Source organism: Sphaeramia orbicularis, chromosome 13 (assembly GCF_902148855.1).
Source record: "Sphaeramia orbicularis chromosome 13, fSphaOr1.1, whole genome shotgun sequence".
NCBI lineage: Eukaryota > Metazoa > Chordata > Actinopteri > Kurtiformes > Apogonidae > Sphaeramia > Sphaeramia orbicularis.
This window is the reverse complement of record NC_043969.1, coordinates 43,426,337-43,452,929: the sequence shown is the minus strand read 5'-3', so window position 1 is coordinate 43,452,929 and position 26,593 is coordinate 43,426,337. Positions and strand designations below refer to the sequence as shown.

Here is a 26,593-nt window from a genome sequence, read left to right as displayed (position 1 = left end):
TGATCTGCTTCTCCAGCGCCGGGTCATAAATCACAAGGTCACCAAGAGCCGCTGGGACCAGAGGAAACATCAGTGTTAAACAGGAATGATATTTCACTTCAGCCTCTTCCTGCTCCACTATTCCCCGGGTACCCACTACGACCGACTCCTGAATTCTTTATCATGACAACTTCACGTCAGACGGCACCGATTCGGGACGAGGCCGGAACAACAGGCCTGAACGATCTGGGAAACGCTTAAAAATCAGGGCTCAGTGCAAGTGATATAGTGCAGAAGTCAGTAGTGGAATGTATGTATATGTAAAATGAGGTATTGCCTGTTTTTTCATTTAGGTATTAGTATCTAACTTTGTTATTTGCTAAATTTGTAATTGTTTTTGAAGTTTTCTATTTAACGTTTATTCTAGGTTATGAAAGTTCATTCAGTTTCGGAATTTTCAATTTGATTTCATGTTTTTTTGTGTGATTTTAGGTTTAGTGTATTAATACAGCATGCGAAATGAAAAAAAAATATGACTGCACTGTCACACAGGTGAGGTTGTGCTGAAAAAAATTATACCAAATAAGGCAAGATAAGCACTTTTTTGATGAGAAATATGAAGGCAAAATCAAAAGTATTTAAAAACAGCCAAAATACACTCAGACTGCAGAGGGTTAACCCATAAGGCAGTTCCAAAAAAAATTTTTTCTCGATAATTAACTTTTCTTACGCGATTTATCACCATGTATTTATAATATTACCCACTGTGTTTTGCGTTTTTTTTTTTCAATGAAAATCATGTATTTTCTGAAATTTAATGTACTGATCATGTAGATGTTCATAAAAGCTCAATTAAAGTTGATGTTTATTTTATCAAAAACAGAGAAAACTGCTGAAAAAGTGACTTTTTCAGTAAAATATGTGATCAACTGAACATGAACCAAGCATCTCCATTCACTGTCATTGATCCAGCTCCATGGGTTTTACTGGTGACTCAGTGTTGTAGAAGATGATGGTGTTTCCACGGTAACTACGGAGCCTCTGAACATCCAAATGGGTTTTTTACATTACGTTCCATCTTTTACCTTTCCTTCATTTTCTTCATCCTCTACATAATTATTTTTCTTTTTCTTTCACATTGGTCAACATTTACAAACTCTTCCAGTCACTCTTCCACTGTTTTAATACAGGATCTAACAAGTGTCGACCCAATATAAACAGCATCTGTTACCATTTTTGGGTCCTGACCCTCAGTTTGGTCTGATCTAAACTGTTTAATACCTGTCAATCCACTAATCCTATTAATACATGTCAACAATTGGTGTAAAATACAGTTTGTCATCTTTTCATGGTCATCAGATATGACCCATTTCGACGTTCAGAGGTGCCGGAGTTACCATGGAAACACTGTCGTCTTCTACAACACTGATTCACCAGTAAAACCCATGGAGTTGAATCAGTGACAGTGAATGGAGACACTGGGTTTATGTTCAGTTATTGATGTATTTTGCTGAAAAAGTAACTATTTCTTCAGTTTTTTGATAAGATAACTTTTGAATTTACTTTGAGTTTTTGAATACATAATTTATAGTGAAACATGCAAAACACAAAAGGACAAAATTATAATAAATGGTGATATATCACTTAAGATTAAATAGAAAGAAAAATTAATTTGGGAGCTGCCACAAAAGTAGCACTGGGTCTTTATGGGTTCAACTGTGTAAATATAACCCAGTTTGGTTTGTATGTACAGACAAACCCACATAAAGGGCTGTTGGACTGATTTCATACCATTTCATTCATAAAAAGACAATTTTCATTCCTTATCTACCTGATGTAAATCTTTTCTTTAGACAAATATGCAGTAAAGATGTCTAGTAAACTGACGGTTGCCATAGTAATAGCAGCGTTTTACTGAGAAAGTCTGTCAGTATGTTGAAGTGCAAATAGTGTTTGACCCTGCGTGGGTTAAAGATAGAGTCATGCTCATTGATTCAACAGAGGAAACCAAAGAATCCAAACACCTTCCAAAAAAAAAAAAAAAAAAGTTTATGACGATATGATCTGTGTATCTTTGGTAATTGGATCTTCTTTTCAGAAAAAAAAGAAAAGTAATAAGTTTTTTTTTTTGTTATTAGAAAGAGAAAACAAAAATCAACCTGTTTTTTTTTTTTTTTTTTTTTTAATTTGGTTAATCTGTTTGGACACCGAAAAAGAAAAACACCTTGAAATTCAATTTAATTCTTCTATTGTAAAACAAAAATCAATTAACCACTAGGTTTTATTTGTGTTTCTGGAAAAAAAATCCAGTCACCAAAAAATACACTGACCTTGTATAAATGTGGCTATGAGACTTGTTTTGGAAATGAATTTACTTGGTTTTGAGGCTAAAAAAGATGGGTTGTGACCTAATGATCATGGCAGTAAATAGAAGTAAATGAAACTCACTGTATTGATATGTAATTATGTCATTGTGATCATTAATCCACAAAGACCCAGTGCTACTTTTTTGGTAGTTCCCACATGATTTTTTTTCTCTATATTTAACATTTCTTAAGTGATTTGCCACCATTTAATATGAAATAATCCTCTGTATTTTGCATTGTTCCAGTGAAAATGAGGTATTTTCCAATATTTAATTTACTGATCATGTAGATGTTCATAAAACGCTAAGATTAAACTGAAGGGTTTTACACCAAAAAAACATAGAAAACTAAAAAAACAAAAAAAAAGTGGCTTTTTTAACTTAACCCATAAAGACCCAGTGCTACCTTTGTGGCAGTTTCCAATTTCCCGAATTTTACTGTCTATTTAGCCTTTTTGAAGCAATTTATCACTATTTCTAATAGTATTATTCTCTGTATTTTGCATTTTTAAGTGAAAAATCATGTATTTTTCTATATTTAATTCACTGATCTTGTCGATGTTTATAAAAGCTCAAGTTAAAGTTGAGGGTTGTTACGTCAAAAACAGAGAAAACTGAAGAAAAAGTGTCTTTTTCAGTCAAATATATCATTAACTGAACATAAACCCAGTGTGTCCATCCACTGTCATTGATCCATCTCCATGGGTTTTACTGGTGAATCAATGTTGTAGAAGATGACAGTGTTTCCATGGTAACTATGGAGCCTCTGAACGTCCAAATGGGTCATATCTGATGACCATGAAAAGATGACAAACTGTAGTTTTACACCAATTATTTACATGTATTGATAGGATTAGTGGATCAACAGGTATTTACATCTTTGATCAGTAGATGTTTTAAGTTGCCAGCGGATGTTTGGGTCTTTATGGGTTAAATTAACAAAAGAAAGCAGGGAAACAAAGCCACATGTGCAAAATGTTGTGATCATTTTGTCTGAGCTACAAGTGCTTCCATTTTCATGGAAACTGTTGCATATTTCTGTATTTTATTCACTTTAAATCAAAATGACAAAGTAGTATAAACATGATTGTTTTCACTGCTGGTTAAAACTGATTGAGGTCGCTCATTACAAGCTGCAAAAACATCTGTGCTGAACTCGTTCTCAGCGCTGATCTCCGTTTCCATCCCACAGGCAGAGCAGTAGCTGTGTTTATGTGAATGAACATATACTGGGAATCTGCAGACAGCTTTGGCATAACAGTGACGGTGTGAAAACCAGAGTTTAGACAGTTTTATGTCCATTCAGCTCAAACGGAGGTGTGATATCAGATGGAGGGGAAAGCTATAAAGGAGGCCGGAGGATGTGCGGGGTCATCGTCATGCACTCAGGATTGTTGTACAGGGTAAAACCGGGGGGAGATGTGTGAATGAGTGAGATGTTACAGACTGATGAAATTCCCAGAGAGCCCACGATGGATAATATGATCCCAGCGCAGTGATGGGGAAACCAGATGGAGAGGGGTGCCTTCGCATTTTTGCTGCTCTATCTTCAACACACACATATACTGTACACAACTACAGCTGCATGAACTAACCTACAGACACACACACCTGTCCGACCCAGGAGATATACTGTCCTCTGAGGGGAAATCCATTTAGTCTACGCTGTAAAATATTGTGATTTTTCTCACTCTCGTATATATTTCTTCGCCCCCACAAGGTTTTCTATGTCATATAAGACAGTATAATAAGCTGCAAATAATTACTCTAGTCTATGATAGAATTGTTTACTTTAAGAAAAACAATAAATATACATGAGATTATACTCAGTAAGCTGGTCATTATTAATAAAATAAACCACAGCAGGATGAGGCAGAGTCTAGAATCATCCTCAAGGGATTTATTTTGCAATAATGACTGCCTCAGAGCACATTATCCTGTTTATTTCACAGCTGCTTACCAAAGAAATATCAATAATTTGACTGATAAAATACAATTAAGAACGATTTGATAGCTTCTATAAATAAACATTGTACTTCAACAGTTTTTGTCAAGCAGAACAGACACAAAAGAAAGATTTGGTGTCAAGACTTTAACTCCTTTGTATCACAAAACAATCATTAAGTTAATGTTAGATCTTTCTTTCTTTCTTTCTTTCTTTCTTTCTTTTTTTTTTTTTTTTTTAAACATTCTTTTTATTGAACATTTTCAAAATTATAACAGTCCAGCACAGTACATACACAGGTTGTATGAAATACAGGGTGGGGAAGCAAAATTTACAATGAACATTTAGTTGTTTTTCTCAGCAGGCACTACGTCAATTGTTTTGAAACCAAACATATATTGATGTCATAATCATACCTAACACTATTATCCATACCTTTTCAGAAATTTTTGCCCATATGAGTAATCAGGAAAGCAAATGTCAAAGAGTGTGTGATTTGCTGAATGCACTCGTCACACCAAAGGAGATTTCAAAAATAGTTGGAGTGTCCATAAAGACTGTTTATAATGGAAAGAAGAGAATGACTATGAGCAAAACTATTACCAGAAAGTCTGGACGATACTATTAAAGAAGAATGGGAGAAGTTGTCACCCGAATGTTTGAGGAACACTTGCGCAAGTTTCAGGAAGCGTGTGAAGGCAGTTATTGAGAAAGAAGGAGGACACATAGAATAAAAACATTTTCTGTTGTAAATTTTCTTGTGGCAAATAAATTCTCATGACTTTCAATAAACTAATTGGTCATACACTGTCTTTCAATCCCTGCCTCAAAATATTGTAAATTTTGCTTCCCCACCCTGTATATAGCAAATCCAAAATACTGTACGTCCACAGCAATGATCTCAAAAGTCCTTATTAGGTCTATTTAACATAGTTGTAGTCTGAGTTCCCAGATACTCCAACACTTTGCCAAACTTCGCTGTAAAGACGCCCTTCTGATCGTTAATATAAAATCTTAGTCTTTCCAGAGAAAAATAGTCTGATATCAAAGACCTCCACAGATGTATTGAAGGAGGTTCTTCTCCTACTCATTTGGTCATAACAACCTTTCGGCCCAACATAAAATGTTAGATCTTTAATGTACAAATGTATAATTTGTAGTCTCTGGATGAGATGTTCAGTGTTCTCACAGAGGTTTCTGACTGTAATAGAACCAACAGTTTACACCAGGGGTTCCCACAGTGGGGTATGCATACCCCCAGGGGTCCTTGGAAGAAGCCCAGGGGTACTTCAAATTTTTTGGGAGAAATACATTAAATAAATCATCATGTACTGAATACAAAATAACTGATGAGAATTAATGCTGAAATATAAAATACTATAAATATATTCATATGATAGTTTTATTGTCAATCATCTTGTTTACACTTTGCTATTATATATTATTAAAATGAGTTTAAGTAGCTAAGTAATTAATTTTTGTTATTGATGAAAGGTTCATTTATTAATTAATGACCAATATATTTATTTTCTTATCAATGAAAGACTTTCCAGTTTATATTTTACACACAAAATTTACTTTAAAAAGTCTGTTATTTTTTTTTTCCATATATTACAGTTAAATATATGTTGTCTGTTTATAAAGTTTTGAAAATATAAACAGACACCTTTGGCACAGGAACAAATTTTACTTAATTTTGTTTCAATCAAAAATGGGGTGAGAGTTGGGGGTACTTGGCTAAAAAAAAGTATATTTCAAAATATAAACTGTTAAATACCTGTTGATCCACTAATCCTATCAATGAATGTAAATAATTGGTACAAAATACAGTTTGTCATCTTTTCATGGTCATCAGATATGACCCATTTGGACATTCAGAGGCTCTGTGGTGAACATGGAAACACTGTCATCTTCTACAAAATTGATTCACCAGTAACACCAATGGAGTTGGATCAATGACAGTGAATGGAGACACTGGGTTTATGTTCAGTTTATGATAGATTTTACTGAAAAGTCACTTTTTCTGATTTTGATATAATATCCTTCAACTTCAACCTGAGCTTTTATGAACATCTACATGATCAGTGAATTAAATATAGAAAAATACATGATTTTTCACTTAAAAAGGCAAAATACAGAGAATAATATTATCATAAATAGTGATAAATTGCTTAATACATGTTAAATAGAGAGGAAAAATTCATTTGGGAACTGACACAAAAGTCCCACTGGGTCTTTATGGGTTAAATTATTTGGATTTTTTATTTGGAGTATTAAATGGACCTCATGCACTCACAGTCTTATTGTTGGATCTCATTGTGTCTCGACTGTGTTCACACCTGGCGTTCCAGTTGTTCCACTGGTGATCAGAGACGTTCATCCAAGACTGAACGACGTCACCAATCCACAAACTCTGACTACCTCAAACACAGGGATGGCCCTTGCCTTATCTGAAAGTGGCTTTTAATAGCACTTGGAGTCAGGCGTTCCTCGGGCCCCTGCTGACAGAGTCAACACAACCCAGCGCTGCCTGGCAGGTCATAAACACTTTGTTGACAGTGTTTGGAGGCTTATTATCCTCAGAGCAAAGGACAGCAGGTGGGATGTACCAACTCTGAAGCATTACAGGATCAGGAGTTGACACATAAAAGACCATGAGAACAGACATCAATGAGGAGTATGAGTTAACCTCTCACTGCCTAAATGTATTTATAATTATAGAAAAAAAAAGACGATTTGTGTTGTTGCTGTGTCGCAGATCTGAAATTAAGTGGAGATTGTCCATTTGAATACAGCACCTACAGTTGCACAAAAAATTATTAGACCATCAAAAGTCATCAAAAACAATGGTTACGCAATCAAGTATTAACTCCTGTGTGTATCATGTGACTAAAACAGACAGAAAAGAAAACATGGACTGTCTAAAAGCACTGTTTTTGTCAGTACAATGCCATAGATACTGATGTAAGAAGAGAAGTGATTTTGGTTATTATCAAGAAAACATGGAAAATGGATAGATATCAGCTCTGAAATTAAACTCTTATGAACTATTTTTGTTGTTATCATTATATTTGTCCAAACAAATGTACCTTTAGTTGTACCAGGCATTAAAATGAACAAGAAATTGAAGAAAACAAGGGGTGGTCTAAGAGTTTTTTTCCACAACGGTACAATAACTATGATGCAAATTAGTGATGTTAGGTCATAATTGTCATAATATTAACAGTTTAATGACAGAATTTTTAGGAATTTTAAGACCCCAAGGATGTAACATGATTACACCTTTCACCTTAAGTCAGAGAATAACTGGATTCACCATAAAACAATACATTTCTACAGCTCAAATTTTCATTCTTAATTAGACATCTGTGCAGAACTGAACACGTCATGGCTGCAAGTGGAAGTAGCTACATTAACCCTAGATTTTTTTATTTTTGTAACATATGTACAAAGAAAGAGTTTTGATTATGACAAATTTGCCCATCTCAGGTATGTAGATTATTTTATTGATGCCGCTATTGATCAGTTATTCCAGTCAACAAGCAAAAACAAAACAAAAACAAGAAAAGCACTCAGAGAGCGCAGACCTCTGCCAAGACAGATCTACCCCCGCCCCCCACCCAATCACCACCAAAATTGAATAATTTCTTCCTTGTGCCAGTATCAACATTTCCTGAAAATTTCATGAAAATCCGTCCATAACTTTTTGCGTTATCTTGCAAACAATCACGCACGCACGCAAACACACAAAGCAAAGGGATCACAATACCTCTTGGAGGAGATAATGATCCAAAAATCAGTAGAATGTCATAAAATTAACAACACTTTGCAGAAACAGAGCGTTTTATTCAATTAAAAGTCATCAAAAACAATGGTTATGCAATCCAGTACTAACTCCTGTGTGTATCATGTGACTAAAACAGACAGAAAAGAAAACATGGAATGCCTAAAAGCACTGTTTTTGTCAGTACAATGCCATAGATATTGATGCAAGAACTGAAGTGATTTTGGTTATTATCAAGAAAACATGTTAAATGGATAGATATCAGCTCTGAAATTAAACTACTATGAGCTATTTTTGTTGTCATCATTATATTTGTCCAAACAAATGTACCTTTAGTTGTACCAGGCATTAAAATAGACAAGAAACTTAAGAAAACAAGGGTGGTCTAATAATTTTTTCCGTGACTTTATGTACATTCAGAAAGTTTGCACATATATAACAAGTGGAATATTGAAGCAAATTCACAACAACAGTCCACAAGGGGATAAAAGATACAAAGTGGTGTTTCAGAGACCAGCAAGGAATTCTGTATTGACGAAGTGTGTTGCAACCTGCTGATATTTGCCTGATATGACTAAGGAAACAAACGTCAAAGTGGTTCAATGTGGGCCAGAGGTCAGTGTGCTTTGTGTGCTTAATGTTCCTGCTGCTGCTCAGGCCTGTGGATCTGCAGTGGCTCAGATAAGTGAGTTCGGACCCCGGGGGGCCAGAGACAGCCGGGGCCCTCTGTGGATGAGAAGTGTCTCTGCTGTCAGCTTTGGTTCCCAGTGTGGCCTTTTCCTCAGCCCCCCCCCCCCCCCCCCCCCGTCCCCACAGAGCCCCTCCCTGGCCCTTTTGTGTGCAGACCCTGCTCCCTGTGGACTCGCCGCTCTCTGGCCTTTCACATGCGACTGTGTCCAATCACCCCCTGAACCCCCCCCAAACCTGGAGCCTCCGTCTCCATCTCCAACCAGCTCCAAGCCCTGAGACCCACTGAGAAAACACCCGCAAGAAACCAAACAGGGCTGGGCCACAGGGACCAAAAACATCACATTCATACAGTTTGACTGAATGACAACAGGTAACATCATAAATAACAAATTGTCTGCAATAAATGACTTCCAGATCAACACTATCTGATAGAAATACTGCAATTATGCTTAAAAACATAAACTACTAAGTAGGAAAGCGCTTACCAGGAGATGGATGTCCACTGAAGCTCCTACACCTGAAAATTGGATAGCTGTGATCCATGACATTTTTGTTATGGAAAAACTTACATTTTCTTTAACAAGAGAAATTTAAAACTTTTTGGGCGCCTTGGATTACATATATAACTTTAAACAAATCTGACTTTGAACATAGAAGATGGTACAAACTCTCTTTCCTCAAGTTTCTTTTTTTTTTTCTGTGCTACTCTTATGTTCATAGTTACCTTTTATACTTAAATATCCAAAGACTAAATGTAGCCACATGTGCACTGTTAGGCTTTAAATATATGTATATATATATATATATATATATATATATATATATATATATATATATATATATATATATGTGTGTGTGTGTGTGTGTGTGTGTGTGTGTGTATATATATATATGTGTGTGTGTGTGTGTGTGTGTGTGTATATATATATATATATGTGTGTGTGTGTGTATATATATATGTATGTGTGTGTGTGTGTGTGTGTGTATATATATATATATATATATATATATATATATATATATATGTATTCATTCTTATTTCTTTATTTTTTCTCTTTGTACTATGATTATCAATACTACTTTGTGTGTATACATATATATGTATTTGTGCATACTTTTTTTTTCTTATTTCTTAAAAGTGTGATTGGCCATGTGTACAAACTTGTTAATATCATTATTATCATTCATTTTTTTACATACCTACTTAATTTTAGTTATATACCTTTTTTTCTTTTCATCCTTTCAGTGAGCATTACTGATACCCTTTTTTTTCTTCTCAAAAAAAAAAAAAAAAAGAAAGAACAGTGTACTTTGTATCATTAATGTCCTGTATAATAACTTATGAGACTGTTCTGAATAAAAATTTGAATTAAAAAAAACTAAACATAAACTACTGTACGTATGTGATATAAACAGTCTACAGTTTTCAGTCATCATAACTTTACAGTGGCAGTGAAACATATTCTACAAACTGCTGCAGGTTAAAGCAGTCTGACATGACTAAAGCCATGTCAACTGTAGAGGAGAGGCATAAACATGGAAAAATGAGAAAAAAAAGATGAAACAAGACAAAGTACATACAAGGCATAAGACATCAAACTACTACTACTAACAACAACAAATTAATATATTATCTACAATAAATGACTCACAGATCAACACTATCTGATAAAAATACCACAATTATGCTTAAAAACATGAGGCTAACACAGAGCCAACCCACCCTCTAACTAATGCCGCGTTTCCACTACGTGGAACCAGCTCAACTTGGCTCAGCTTGGCTTGGCATTCCTGGAGATTGTTTCCATGACTGGATACTACTGATTTTACAGTACCTGGACGACATAGCAATGCAGTGCATTATTTCCGCATCATCTGCTCAGAGAGTTGCTGAAAACTCGCTCATTGTGTGTTGTCTCATCTGAATTTTTACGTCGGCCATCAAAGACTGAATCTCCCCGACTGACCATGGTGTAGTTTTGGGCTGTTATCATGTGGATTAATGTACCACTATATTTACTGTCCGCTTACGCATCTGTTTTTGTAAAACGACGGGTCACAGAGAAAACTGTCTGACCAATCAGTGGTCTGCGGTGTTTATACGTCACGGTTTGGTATCACTTGGAACCTCGGTGGAGGTGATACCAAAAAACTAGTACCAGGCACCAGATTCCAGGTCCTTTTTCGTAATGGAAATGCAAAAAGGCTGAGCTGAGTCGACTCGAGTCGAGTCGATACCACACAGTGGAAACACGGCGTAAGTGACCGCTCAGGGCCCTGCAGCCACCAGGGGGCCCCAAACTGACTGTATGTATCATGTCATTTGAATTGTTGATGATCTGGCAATGCCAAACAGTGAAAATGGTGACAGTAATGAAAACCTGGCAACCCAAGATGAAGCAATTAGTCAGTCTGTTGAAGGTACGTAAAGTAAGAAGACAAGAAACAACTCTATCAGGGTAATGTGAAATATGTTTTTCCATGAACACATAATGACAACAAATGCTTTGTGGTAACTCGACGGAGTGTTTGAGTGCTGTCTTTTTAGTGTTCGGCTACAATCTAATGCAGCGCCACCATGACGTCCTGAGTCAGTGTCAATACCACTTTCAAATGTTTATATGCAATAAACAGTACGCTATGACAAATGCATTTTTGTCAGTCCAGTAAATACCAAAATACCATATGTTAGAACAGGGGGTAGCGGTCCATGAATGTCAGAGATGGGGGAGAGTGTGTGTGTGTGTGTGTGTGTGTGTGTGTGGCGGGGGGGGGTGGCGGTGTGCAAAGTGAAACTGAAACTGAAGACGCTTTAATATTCCTCTAACTCTCCAGGCCCACTCCGCTGCTGTATGGGCCTCAGAATAGGACAACTAGTGGGATTTGAACCCTTTTAAGACCAGTCGTCTTAGATGTGCCTACCTCCAGTGCACCAGCCCCTCATGGCCTTTTTAACAGGTGGTGAGTGCATCAGAAACTGGGAACACCCTGACCAAGATACAAACCCCAGCCCCCTGCACCAAAGTCAGTCCATATTTATTACAATCTTTATTGTTTTACTGTCACTGTGTTCAAATATAACACATTGGTATGAATAGCCAGTGAGCATTTTGCCAGGAATTAGCATTGTAATCCAGAGTGAAATTATTTTGTCTTTAGGGATGTATTTATGGTATGGTGGGGGCCCCCCCCAACTTGTCTGGCTTAGGGCCCCCACATGAACAGAGCCGGCCCTGCGCTAACATAAACTATATACAGGGGTTGGACAAAATAATGGAAACACCTTCACCTCAAGATGATAATGCCCCAATCCATACAGCTAGAATTGTTAAAGAATGGCATGAGGAACATTCTAATGAAGTTGAGCATCTCGTATGGCCGGCACAGTCCCCAGACCTCAACATTATTGAGCATTTATGGTCAGTTTTAGAGATTCAAGTAAGACGTCGATTTCCACCGCCATCATCTCTAAAAGAGTTGGAGGGTATTCTAACTGAAGAATGGCTTAAAATTCCTTTGGAAACAATTCACAAGTTGTATGAATCAATACCTCGGAGAATTGAGGCTGTAATTGCCGCAAAAGGCGGACCTACACCATATTAAATTATATTTTGTTGATTTTTTAAGGTGTTTCCATTATTTTGTCCAACCCCTGTATGTAATATAAAGCTAAGCCAGTCCAGTTGAACCCAGAAGAACTACCAAGAAGAACGATGACTCGGGCAAATGAGAACCTACACCGATATCTCTGAGACCTTTTGGAAGCAAAAATAACAATTGAAACCAAACTAACCAATGAGAGCAATGGTATTTATCACAGTTAGGGATGCACCGATACCACTTTTTTCCAGGCCAAGTACGAGTACTTACATTTGAGTACTTGCCGATACCAAGTACTGATACAAGTATTTAATAATCCCATTCCAGTTCTTAGTTCCTTTTGTAAATGTGCTTTATTGTCGTTGTCATTAGTCTGACTGGAAAAAAGTGCTGCTACTGACATTTAATGTGTTGGAATGAGCGTTTCTCAATTAATCCAGCAGGGGGCGCCGCTCTGAATTAACCATACTGGACAAATACCATGAAGAAGAGTACAGGTTTTTGAGAAGAAGAAGAAGAAAGTCAGTAGTAATAATAAACATGGAGACGACAGAGGCAACACTAATGTGATACTAATATTGCAGCGTTTTCACTGGTAAGGTTTAACAGCTTAGCTTCAGCGGGAAGAGAAAAGAGAAATGAGCCATAAGTTTCGTTTTCACTTCTGCTGGCGGTGGTCTGCACCGCTCCGAACTCCCGCTGGTATTCTCTGTCTGGGTACACATCCGCCAGCACCTGGTAAACGGATGGAATGTACGCAGAGGACGCACAGAACGCTGCGTCCGTATCTGTCTGTGTCTTTAACGTTACTTGCAGTCAGCGTTACTTTTATCACCGTCATTTATTTTGAAAAATCTCTACACTCTTCACACTCCACACACATTATTCCACCGTCGCGTACCTGCTGCACTGAATTGTGAATGTCACACGGTCGTAAGTGGTATCAGTGGATTTGTATCGGATTACAAGTACGAGTACACACACTGAGTATCGGAGCCGATGCCGATACTCGTATCGGTATCGGTGCATCCCTAATCACAGTATAAAACTTTACTATGACATCTGTCGTTATTGTTTTGTATCCCAGACCCCTGTTAGAAAAGAAACACCTGAATTCAACATGTCCACATACTTTTGTCCATTTGTGTGTAAGTTAGGCAATTATGCTATGAGGCTAACGATATTTAACCTTTAAGAATAAAGTCACCAAGTTTATTAGTGGTTGATTGCTGATCCACAAAGACTGTTATCTATACAGGCTGATATTATGGAAACTACTAATAAAGACAGTCATTAGCTCAGAAATTTAAAAAAAAATTGTCTATGACCACAAATACAGATTCCAACACAAACTTTAGGACAAAATTAAGGCAACACAAATCTTACATATTAAAAATTTATGGGATAAAGTCACAAAGTTTATTAGTGGTTGATTACTGATCTTTAAAAACTTAAAACTTGTAAAGGATGGTGTATTTGAAAGAGGTTTGGAAAGAAGACATTGAAAAAAACACAAGAGCAAGAACAAATTCAGAGTCGACAGTGATGGAAAAGTAGTTTAAATATGAAAATCACATGTAAGATGGTCCCTGTCCTAATGAAAACACAGCTAAGGTGTCCGTCGCCCATCAGCTCCACCTCCACCTCCTCCTCCATGTTGTTTTCCCTCTCCTCCGGTGTCAGGGGTTTGCTGGTTTGTTGGCTTTGGCCCCGACTGCCTTGAAGGCCCTCGCTGGGTCGACCCGGCCTCGGGAGAATTGGATCACACCTTCCACAGGAGTCAGCTGTCAGATGGTAAGCTGCACCTGCTGTCTGAAGCAGGGTGGGCCCGCCGCCACCGCCACCCCACCAACGCCGGAGCACATAATTAGAGCCTCAAAGATGATTACGCTGTTTACTCATGCCCATACGCACAACAGACGCCTGTTTCACGCTCACAGCGGCTCCCTCCTCCTCCTCTTCCTCACCTAGAGATGAGGAAACGGCCAGAGCCAACCACCGCCCGGCTCATCCAAGCGGCAGGTCTGATGCCAGAAATGACCCCTGGCTATTAGCTGTTCAAACATTCCCCTCCCACATAATTTTAATTCAATTCAATGGACCCAGTGAGAGCTGGTTACATCTACGAGGCTCAGTGTAGTCGACTGAAGAAAGAGAACTGACTATGATGGAGGTTGTTTTCTGCTGCGGATGAAAATGTTACAGTCTTACATAGAATGGAAGAGTTATTTATACTTTGTACAAAACTGTTTTCTGTATGTTAACCCATAAAGACCCAAACAGCCACTGATGTAAAATGTTTAATACCTTCTGCACCACTAATCCTATCAATAATCACTTTAACATAGAGATCTCGGAAAAAAGTTGAGTTGGTGATCCCACCTTTTTTCTACCATTGACCGATTTCCACAGCCAAGACAAAGGAGTAACAGAAGTGAGACCGGCTGGACTTTTACACAGTGGACCTGCGTTCCGGAATCTAAGGGGCGATGATGCAGCCCACGTATAGTGTGACGTATAACTTCAACATTGGAAATACCCCGAGCATAGCGGTGTTGCTAACCTCTCCAGAGCTGACCCGTCTTTCATCATTCCACAAATGTTAGCATGGATAGAGTCCTCTGCCCGAAGTGACAACAGCTCGCGGATCTCGGTGTCATCCCAGTTCAACATCTTTCTGGTTGCGTTGATATGTTTGTTTACTGTACATGGCCCGCGCTCATTTTTAAATCGCACTCGCAAATGTCATCAAAACCTTGGTTGCGGAATGAGAGGTGTTCCTTTTACATATTGTTTTGGAATCATGGTTCCACCTTTATCACGGCTCTGTTACTACCTCTAGAGGCGTTACAGAGGTGGGACCCAATCATCCCACTATTTCATTTACACAGACGTTGCTCTGGAATAAAGGCGAAATATTCCCGTAATGGAAGTGCTGTGTAAAAGGAGCTAGTATGTTGAAATAATTGGTGTTAAATACAGTTTGTCATCTTTTCGTGGTCATCAAATATGACCCATTTGGACTTTCAGAGGCTCCGTAGTGAATGTGGAAACACCATCATCTTCTACAACATTGATTCACCAGAAAAACCTATGGAGTTGGATCAATGACAGTGGAAGGAGACACTGGGTTTATGTTCAGTTAATGATAGATTTGCTGAGGAAGTCACTTTTTCTTCAGTTTTCTCTGTTTCTGAAATAATAACCCTCAACTACTGCTACCACCACCACCACTACTACTACTACCACTACTCCTACTACTACCACTGCCACCACCACTACTACTACTACTACTACTACCACTACTACTACTCCTACTACTACTACTACTCCTACTACTACCACCACCACCACCACCACTACTACTACAACTCCTACCACTCCTCCTCCTCCTCCTCCTCCTCCTCCTCCTACTAGTACCACCACCACCACCACCACCACCACCACCACTACTACCACTACTACTACTCCTACCACTGCCACCACCACTTCTACTGCTACTACAACTACTACTACCACTACTACGACTCCTACTCCTACTACTACTACTACTACTACTACTACCACCACCACCACCACTACTACTACTACTACTACCACTACTACTACTCCTACTACTACTACTACTACTACTACTACTACCACCACCACTACTACTACTACTACCACTACTACTACTCCTACTACTACTACTACTACTACTACTACTACTACTACTACTACTATCACCACCACTACTACTACTACTACCACTACTACTTCTCCTCCTACTACTACTACTACTACCACCACCACTGCTACTACTACTACTACTACTACCACTACTACTACTACCACTACTACTACTACTACTACTACTACTACTACTACCACTACTCCTACTACTCGTACCGCCACTACTACTACCACCACCACTATTACTACTACTACTACTGCTACTACTGCCACCCCTACTACAACTACTACTACCACCAGTACTACTACTACTACTACTGCAACTACTACTACTCCTACTACTATCACCAGTACTACTACTACTATCAACTACTATTACTAATAACTAGTGTGTTGACTCATGGGGATCCACAGGTTCTAGATGTGGTAGTTTTTATGCTGTTGTGTATTCATGCATGCCGTACCACATTTGTTCAGCAAGCACCGCCAAAGCGTTCTGGCCATAGCAACGTATTTGTAAGGCTGTTGTATTACAAATTACAAATTTCTCCCAAAATATTGGTCCTATTAACTTGCCGTTTTTGCTACTGTCTTCCCTGACCAAAAACTAAATAAATATGCCAAACTGCAGCAGTCAGCTCTTTCAGGATTTTATGTGAGTCCTCGGACACACACACATACACACACAGAGGTCACTTGACTTTTATAATATAGCTAATAATGGTAACTGAATGCGTCACTTTAATCCTTACATCAAATCAGTAAAACATCTCACTCAAGAGACATTAGAATTCTGTATTGTCATTATAAAGACACATAATGAAATTCCATTTAGTTACTCTCTGCTTAAAAAAAAAAGAATACAACATGCAACAAACAGATGCAATATCCTATGAAAAACAACCAAAAATGCCCAAACAAAACAACCAGACATCCCAATAAATATGTGCAATATGAATAATAGTTTATAATGAGGGAAAGTCCAGCACAGTGCAAGTCCGAAAGAAATGAGTGGATGTTTGTCACTAAAACATGCTACAACCAGTAGAGAAGATGATGCAGAAGTAAATCATGAAAACATCTCAGCAATGTGACAATATACACACAACCAAATACACAAACGCATTTCATCAGTGCATTTAGAAAGTTGCATTTAAGATCAACCATCACTGTTGTCTGTGCATGTCATGTCAAGTTTTTTTTTCTTTTTTTTTTTTTCTATTTTGTCCATTGTATTGATAGTTTCACTGCTATTGAATATGTTGCTCCATTTATTAGTACTTTTTTAAAATCATTTTACTTATTTTGTTCAATTAACTTATTTTCTTGCTTACTTTATTTAGTGTTGGTTACTGTGTTCAAGTACTTTTTCAAAATTATTTTTCTATCATTGTATTGCTCAGTATGTATATTTCTTCATGTGGTTTACTGTTTTGTTGATTCATTTGCTTATTTCATTCATTTTATTGTTTTTTTGTTAATGTTTTTGTACTTACTTACTATACCTATACTTATTCTTATTGATTTGATTGATTTCTTGTATATTTTCATTATCTACATTAGTAAACAGTCATATTTAGTAATTTATTATTATTATTATTATTATTATTATTATTATTATTATTATTATTTATCCTTATCCTTCATCCTCCTCCTCTTCATCAGTAGAGTCCTCTCATCTAAAGTGGACTTATTGGAGGAAGTTTTTTTTTTTTTTTTTCTATTTTGTCCATTGTATTGATAGTTTCTCTGGTTATTGAATATTTTTGCTCCATTTATTAGTACTTTTAAAAATCATTTTACTTATTTTGTTCAATTAACTTATTGTTTTGTTGCTTACTTTATTTAGTGTTGGTTATTGTGTTCAAGTACTTTTTCAAAATTATTTTTCCATTATTGTATTGCTCATTATGTATATTTCTTCATGTGGTTTATTGTTTTGTTGATTCATTTGCTTATTTCATTCATTTTTTTTTTTTTTTTTTTGGTTAATGTTTTTGTACTTACTTACTATACCTATACTTATTCTTATTGATTTCTTGTATATTTTCATTATCCGCATTAGTAAACAGTCATATTTAGTAGATCAGTGACATTATAAGAGTTTATTATTATTATTATTCATCCTTATCCTTCATCATCGTCCTCTTCATCATTAGAGTCCTCTCAGACGAAGTGGACTCATAGGAGGAAGTTATTTATTTATTTATTCATTTAAATTTTGTCTATTGTATCGATAGTTTCTCTGGTTATTGAATATTTTGCTCCATTTTTTAGTACTTTTTAAAATAATTTTACTTATTTTGTTCAATTAACTAATTGTTTTGTTGCTTACTTTATTTAGTGTTGGTTATTGTGTTCAAGTACTTTTTCAAAATTATTTTTCTATTATTGTATTGCTCAGTGTGTATGCATACTGTTTTGTTGATTCATTTGCTTATTTCATTCATTTGATTGTTTATTGTTTTTGTCAATGTTTTTGTGCTTACTTACTATACCTATGCTTATTCTTATTGATTTGATTGATTTCTTGTATATTTTCATTATCTGCATTAGTAAACAGTCATATTTAGTAGTTTATTATTATTATTTATCCTTATCCTTCTCTATCAGTAGAGTCCTCTCAGATGAAATGGACTTATTGGAGGAAGTTTTTTTTTTTTTTTTGGTGGATTGTAAAACTTGTTAATGCTCGGTGTACTCGGGTTCCTCCCCCCGTGTGTGTCTCCCCTCCTCTCCCCTCCAGGAGCCGTGCTGGGCCGTGGTGGGGCTGGGACATTCCTGCTTTGACGACCGGCCATGATTTGCTGAGCAACTCGACACTGGCTTCAAAGATGCGTGTGTGGAAGACGCAGCGGTAGACACGGATCCGAGCCCCGGGACAACAACACGGACACGGAGCGCACCGAAGCCGGGACAACTTAACAACCAAACAACCAACCAACTTCCCACCACCTCAACTCTACTCAACTCGGGTCGGAGGAAGGAGGGAGAGGGGGGTAGTGTCGCACCTTGGCTCCCGGAGCTTGAAGCTGCTTGAGCGGGTTCTGAGAACTCTCCGTCCGCCCCTACACCTCCGCGTTCCTCCGGTCGACTCGCACTTTGAGCCCGTGTCTAATGGAGGGCCCCGTACGGATTTGCCACCAGAAGAATGCGTTTTGGTGCTAATTCAACCGACGGCGAACCAGCTTTTGCCCTTCGCTACGAGAGGTAAGACGGACACGGAGCAAAAAAGGGGGAGTCCAGCCGGCGGCGGCGGCGGTGGTGGTGGCTGGGGCTCCGGGGAAGGGGAGAGGAGAGGAGAGGGTACCCGGCGGGGGGAGGCTTCGATGCGGGGCAGCGGGGATAGGTGAAGCGGTAGGTGTTTAGGTAGGTAGGTAGGTAGGTAGGTAGGTAAACGAATACTAATACTCCACACTTTAGCGTGTTTTCTGAACTTTTCACCGGAGTTAAGTGGAGTGGAGTGTCGGTACATGCGTGTCCGTGGGAGCCTGGTACACGGACGTTAATGTGATGTAAACCCACGAATTAACTCTATGTCAGTTATAACTGCCAATGCAAAATACGCGGTATGCTAACATCCACTTTAGCTAATACGTCTCTAAAAAATGACTACTTTTGTCATAGTCCTGCCTGTTAAGTATTTATTTGTAACTTTTTAAAACTTCTACCAACAGAAATGTTAAAGTTATAGAACAAAAATTATTTTTTCTGTGCTTTTTTTTTTTTTTTTTTTACTCATCACTAGCTAGCTAAGACACAAAAACACCACTCGCTTTAGCCGTTATCATGTTTTCTGTACGCTATTGGGAGTTTGTAAAGTGAATGAAATAAAGTTAAAGCTTAAATATTTGTCTGGTAAACAGTCTGGCAGCTTGTACACCACTGTAGCATCCTCGGTTGAAAACAGATGGCCTGAGGGGCTGCATTTCTGCATTTTTAGAAATAGCAAATATGCCAGGAGGCTACTAGGGGTTGACATATTGGTGTCAGAGTCATAAAAGGTGAAAATGGACTTTGGGATATGTGGAACATGACTTTGTGCTTTTATTATAGAACTGCTTCTGGAGCCAACTTTATGCCACATTTACCTCCTGAGCAGAAACACGGTGGCTTAGACTAATATTTGAAGTGTTTTTTCCCCCCTCTCTCTCTCTCTCTCAAAGACAGAGAGCCTTTATTGTTTTAGATAAATCCCCTGAGGGTGTCATAAATGTGGGTTTGGTAAATCTATGTTAGTAGTGCGCTGGAAGTGGGCAAGTCCACAAATCAAGCCTGCAAAGCACACAAAAGCAACTGTACCTCCTGTCTGTCTGAATGAAAGTGACACTGTTTAACCATTAGAGGTGTTTTTTTTTTTTTTTTTTTTTTTACATTCAGGGATTATTCATCCCAGCAAAAGATGTCTGATAAAAACCCTTCAAAAACTTCTGCCTTGTTACTTTTTTACTCGGCTTCACCTGTGTCTAAGTCGTCCACCTCCACCTCTGAAACTGCTCCTTAAAACAGAAAAACACTGATCTGTCAGAGAAGTCTGTACTTTAAGGTGTTGCAGATTCTTCTATAAGGATGAGGAAAACTAGCAGAAATTTGTTTTATTGTTAAAAACTTTTAAATTGTTGACTTAGATGTCTAGGTTTAGTTGTGTCTGTGCACATCTAAGAGATTTCTGATAAAAATGCTTGAATAACTTGTGCCTTGTTATCTTTTTACTGTGCTTCACATGTTTCTGAGTCCTCACACTTGACTTCTCAGTGCTGGAAGTGCTTCTAAAACCAGAAAAAAACGAGTGATTTGCTAGAAAAGTCTGCACTTCATGGTATTGCAACTTATTCTCAGAGGACGCTAAAATTCGCAGAAGTTTTCTTTTGTGGATAAAAACTGTTTAATAGTTGATTTAGATGTGTAGGTTTACTTGTTTCTGTGCATAACTAAAACATGTTTGATAAAAATCATCAAATAACTTGTGCCTTGTTACTTTTTTTTTTTTTTTTTTTTTATAGAGGTTTGTATGTTTCTAAATCCTTATACTCAACCTAAAAGCATTGATTTGTCCGAACAGCCTATACTTTAAGGTGTTGCTGCTTCGTCTGTGAGGACGAGAATATTAGTAGAAGTTTCTTTTGTGGATAAAAACTCTTAACTTGTTGATTTACATGTCCAGATTAACTTGTTTCTGTGCACAAGTAAAAGATGTCAGATAAAAACCCTCAAATAACTTGTGCCTTGTTACTTTTTTTTTTTTTTTACTCAGCTGCACATTTCTAAGTCCTCCTACTCAACCTCTGACTGTTCAAAGAACTCCTAAAAAACAGAAAAATAATGATTTGTCAGAGAAAGTCTTTACTTTAAGGTGTTACAGCTGTTTTGCAGTTTGTTTTATGGTTAAAACTTTTAATTTGTAGATTTAGATGTCCAGTTTTTTTTGTTTCTGTGCACAACTAAACCAGATGACAGAGTAAAAGTAATGATGTGGCGACGGAGACAATCCCCTTCCCTTTTTTTTTTCCTTCTCAAGTAATTTCCTCTGTCTGCTGTTCACCCCTATCATCAGAGCTTCACAAAGACTTTTGTTACATAGGGGTAACTCTCAGAAAACTGAACACTTAAAAGTTATTGAGAACAAAGTCTGGAAGGCATGACATCCAGTCCGTGGGACACACATGGCCGCCCTCAGATAAAATACTTTCAAGTTCAAACAGTTGCTCGTGCATTGTTACGACGGTGGGGGACAAGAAGACACTTCCGATGGCTTTCAGATCCTTTCAGTGCTCCTCAATATCGGGTGAGCTTTTGACAGTGGCGGAGAGAGATTTTCTCTCTTTGTGCTCGGGCTCGGACACTGACAGCGTTCACTTTCAGGGATAAATCCTGCTTTGGGTTTTTGATACTGGAGTCTATTCCACTAGAGTTTTTCCCTCATTTTTATCACTTGAGTAGCTTTGTTTCCTCCAACTACAACAGAAAATAACCTCTTTAACGTGTGGTTTATAAAGGAACTTTAACTTTGATTTTGCACGACTGAAATGCTTTTTCTACTGCAGAATAATTATAAAGAAATCCTTAAAATAGCCCCTGAAATCCAAACTCCATCAGTAATAAATCCTGGACACACAAATCCAAGTGATATTTTTAGTATAATTGATATTGTGTTGTTAATGTGTGGGATTTTCCCCACAGAAACACAAGGACTGTGATCAGACAACGACAGCGCCTCCAACTCTTTTTTTTCTTTTTTTCCTCCCTTTTGTTTTGTTTTCACAGTGTGTTTTTGGGACTAGTAGGGAAATTAACTAACCATTAGTGGCCAGGCTCTTATCAGACAGTCTCGAACAAAGCACAGCTATGCCATTAAGCGAGCTCGAATAATGTTTGAGCCATTAGTGTGTTCGCTAATGATAAACATATGTTGCTGTTGGAGAACTATGTTAAGTGGGCAATTTGAATGTAAGCATGTTTAATGATACCAGGCCGTCCACTCATAATGGCTTTCTTGATTTTTCTTTTTCTTTTTTTTTCTGATGAATAATCACTAGGGATGCACTGATTGCAAAATTATGGACCAATACCCATATTTAAAATGACAGTTTGGCTGATACTGATGTACTTTTTTCTTATTTATCTCTCCATTTGTGCCTGGGAAATCTTCATTATATGCATGAAAAATAGTGTTTTAAAGTCTTTGAGTCATTTATTATACCACTGAATGAGAACAAATTCAACAGTGCAAATTTGTGATAAAACCTTTGATATTAACAACAATGTCATTCACTATGTCATTCACTGCCAGCGGTGAGGTGACGTCTCATAATGTGCATGAATAATCAGTCGATTAGTCAAACTGATCAGCATAGTTGACATCTTATTTTAAGAGCTGGAGGAGATTCATGTTTTACTACGTAGAAAGGTGGAGCTAATGTAGCACTATTCTTTGTCAAGTACTGTATATGTTAAATAAAGGCAGAAAAGTATTTAAGGTGTTTGTTTGATTTATTATTGTTATTATTATTTAATCAGTTTGTGTGGTTTGCATATGTTAATAATGGCGTTACAACTAATTGACTTTTGTTTGACTGTTCTAATGTGCAGACAAACATACCTCTGAGTAAAACCTATTCTCTCATTAATTTGTAGAATTTCACATTTTAGCCAGTGCTGTGTCTTGAAAACTGCAGCCCGTTTGGTCTTTTGACACAAATTTGGTAAACTTTCACTACTTTTTGTTGTTGCCGTATTGACATCGAACGATATTTTGATGCGTCTCTGTGAACGATGAGTAGTTTTTTAAGAGTAGTGGGAAAGGTAGTGCATTAGTTTCCATAGTAACAATGATGATTAATGAAAAGTAAAGCCAGGAAATGAGGTCAGACCTGAGTTAAAATCTTTGTGGTTTGGCATGAAAACTGAGACGGTAAATAGAGACAGTAGATAGTTGGGTAATCAGTTGTACTGTTTAATCTTTTAAGTAATGAGGAAAAAACTTTGTGCTCATTGTTCTCTGTTGTGTATTACTGCAAATTGTTTTATTCCTGATTTATTTGACAGGGACAGACACGAAAATAGCCATCCCATGTATTTCTCAGTCTGTGACACTTGTCTCTAGAAGGGCTTTTCCGTAATCAAAAAAGTAAAATATGAAGTTTGAGCTGAATACAGCAAAATATTATAATGTTCATTAAAATGCATTGTAACAGGATCCCAAATATAAGCAAAGATTTGTTGCTGAATAAGCCAGGATTTAATGAGTTTCTTCATGGCAGATTTGAGATGATCATACAGTGAAGTTCATTATTTTCCCCACTGGACTGAAGAGAAATTGAATATCAATAGACAAATGTAGTGGGTTGACGGATAAATTGGCACCAATAGGATGTTGTACCAACTATCATTAGCATCGGTATTAACTCCAATATTGGATGATGGCGAAGTGAGGCATCTCAACTGGAATTAATAACTTTGAATGAATAGAATTATAGAAAATAATGGCCCCAAAAAATCAAGTTTGCCTTCGTGTGTGTGTGTTTTTTTAAAGCTAGTCTTAAATTCATATCCAGATTTTGTTTTACAGTTATTAAAGGGTATATTACTTTAGCATAAGGTGCTCAATTCAACAGTTATTAGTACAGAAATTTACACTGAAGTCAAAGTTTTTAGGGATTGAGATTTGGTATTGACTGTTTAGTCTCTTGTCTTAAGATCCACGAAGGACACTGTAAATTGATAATTACTGCAACCCAACTTTATATTGTGATTAACGTCATTATATTGTTGTTTTCTGGGGGGATTACTTTCTTTACAGTCAGTGAATGCTTTGAAAGTTCTGCCTCTAGATTAATTGAAATATAATTACACACCTCAAGTAACTGTCTGGTGTCATCAACTTCACTTTGACCCAAAAACGACTTTCAAACTCGAAAAGAAAACTTGATTTGACACTTATTGTGATACTTACCAATACCAAGTGATGTGTAAATCCACCATCAGTTGACCTTTTATTTAGAGCTATCACTTTGTTGTATTGACATTTTATATGGGTGAGAAAATTGGGGGGGGGGGGCAACACTTGCATTTGCTTCCTCTCCTCCAGCTGTTAAACGACATAATAGATAAATCTGGCTGCAGTGTGTTAGGTGAATGTGGTGGGAGAGGGTGTGTTCACATGGGTGACTAAAGTATATTTTGGGCGCCTCCCATTTGCTCCCATTTTCAGGGCCATACGGATTTGAGGCCAGGCAGCAAACCTCAGCCCTGGCCCTACACTGAGCTGAACTCAATCTAAAACCTAAATCACAATGTGGTTTGGTTGTTTATTTGGTTTTGCGCTCTGATCTGTCATATTATAGCGCTGGAGGATCAACCTTTGGCTGAGTTAAAGTCATAAAGCAGGAGATGGAACCAGAATTTTGAGCCGCCACCTTATTTTTCACCATCATCCTAATATTTTGATCACTGGAATTAGTCTCGCCCATTTTCTAAAGCTCTGATGGCTAATCCATTTCAGCTTCTTAGCATAATAAAGTAGAATTTAGTTGACTGTTGTATTGCTAACGTTTGACCCTCCGAGTGCTATTCCCAAACTAAAACCTGGCTTGTTTTGAACTCCTGACACATCGGCCTCTTTTTACTCTCATTGCTCAGGGATTGAGTCATACTTTCTGCGTTTTTCATATTTTCTAATGACGGCCTTTTTGCTCTGCGAGCCCCGGCGCCCATTCGTCAAGGACGGACCCAGAGCACAGGGCTCATTAGATGGACAGAGGGGAGTTTCAGGCAGAATGCCAAAGAGCCCCCATGTTCAAGGAGCCAAGGGGTGGGGGTGCTGATTGACAACACCCAGCAGCCATGAGCAGGGGTCGATGGGAAAGATGGGCAGGTCAAGGAAGAGTTTGCGTTCTTGTGACTGCTTGGTTGGTGAGTGCACCCTGCAGCTGTAGCATTAACAAAAAAAAAAAAAAAAAAGACCAAACTTTCCACTCTCGCTAAATTTATTCTAGGGACAAGCTGAGAGCGCAGTCGTCTAAATTAAAGCTGTGTCAAATTAGCCACGAAGGCAGTAGTCGAAGGTGTCACTTGTGTTTGTACAAAGCTGTCATTAGTAGCACTGCTTATCTGCTTAGAGCACACATTGTCATTACTTTAACTACACAACGTCTCTCAGAGGAACCCCCTCCTCTATTTCTCCCATACACCCGCGCCCCCCCCCCCCCCCCCCCCCCCCCCCTCCTACAACTCTGACAGATGATCCCAACAACCTGCCGCTGACTCACTCGACTATGCAAGCAAGTTACTCCAGGAGGTTAGAGATAGGCCGCATGCTTCCTTCGGTACTACTCCTCGGAAATGTCAAAGGTGAGCCGACTGTAGCGCGATGTATACACCGGCTTTCAACAGATGGTGGTGTCGAGTGTCGAAAAATTTAGAACCTTGAAGGACCTGAAACCGGATAATGACTTTCAAGAGATTTGAGAAATGAAATGAGAAACATCGGGGCGTAATTGTTAAGACAAACAAACAGTTTTTTTTGTGGGAACAGCAGAAACAGATGTGGGAGCCAGCCACTGAAATGTAGCAGGACGAAACTGTTCAGGCGGGAGATAGAAGGAGATCTGCTTCGTTTCTGAGGATGTTAATGCAATGTAAATGCACTCCTCAACTAAATATATATGCATTTGATAAGGGATTGTAAACCAATACCACATGCATGAAGCTTTGAAGAGAAACATACTGTCCAAGCGGCCGAGGTTAATGAAAATACCTCAACAGCAGATGGTCGAGGAGTTCATGTGGCACAGAGGGACACACTTTGATAGAGACCATGACTTTTACTGTAGGAAAAAATGATGTAGACTCAGATCAAGTCGTAGATGGCTGCAAAATACTTCCCACAGTTTTGACTTTTTGTAGATGCCTTTTTATTATGTGCTCATAATCATCTAAGGGAGTGCTTTTTGGCTCGAGTAGCAGCACTATATGTGGCTTTAACATGATGCAGAGTACCACATGTAGGAAGAACAAAACGTTCCTCACGAGGGTTCGACGTGGCATCTTGCACAAT

The 26,593-nt window shown here is 37.9% G+C and overlaps 1 protein-coding gene and 1 long non-coding RNA gene across 3 annotated transcripts in view; one reads left to right on the top strand and one right to left on the bottom strand.

Annotated features, from left to right (window-relative positions):
• Nucleotides 1–481: 481 nt before the first annotated feature.
• On the bottom strand, nt 482–25,686 carry LOC115432057 (uncharacterized). The gene is made up of 4 exons (XR_003937160.1): nt 25,674–25,686; nt 22,363–22,365; nt 15,889–15,896; nt 482–637 (listed from the first exon to the last, which is right to left on the bottom strand). It is a non-coding gene; the product is annotated as an uncharacterized LOC115432057 (long non-coding RNA).
• cdon (cell adhesion associated, oncogene regulated) overlaps nt 18,811–26,593 on the top strand; it is a 64,223-nt gene continuing 56,440 nt past the window's right edge. For both annotated transcript variants that reach the window (XM_030152832.1, XM_030152831.1), the window contains exon 1: nt 18,811–19,248. The gene's annotated coding sequence lies outside the window, so the exon portion shown is untranslated. The remainder of the gene's footprint in view (nt 19,249–26,593) is intronic.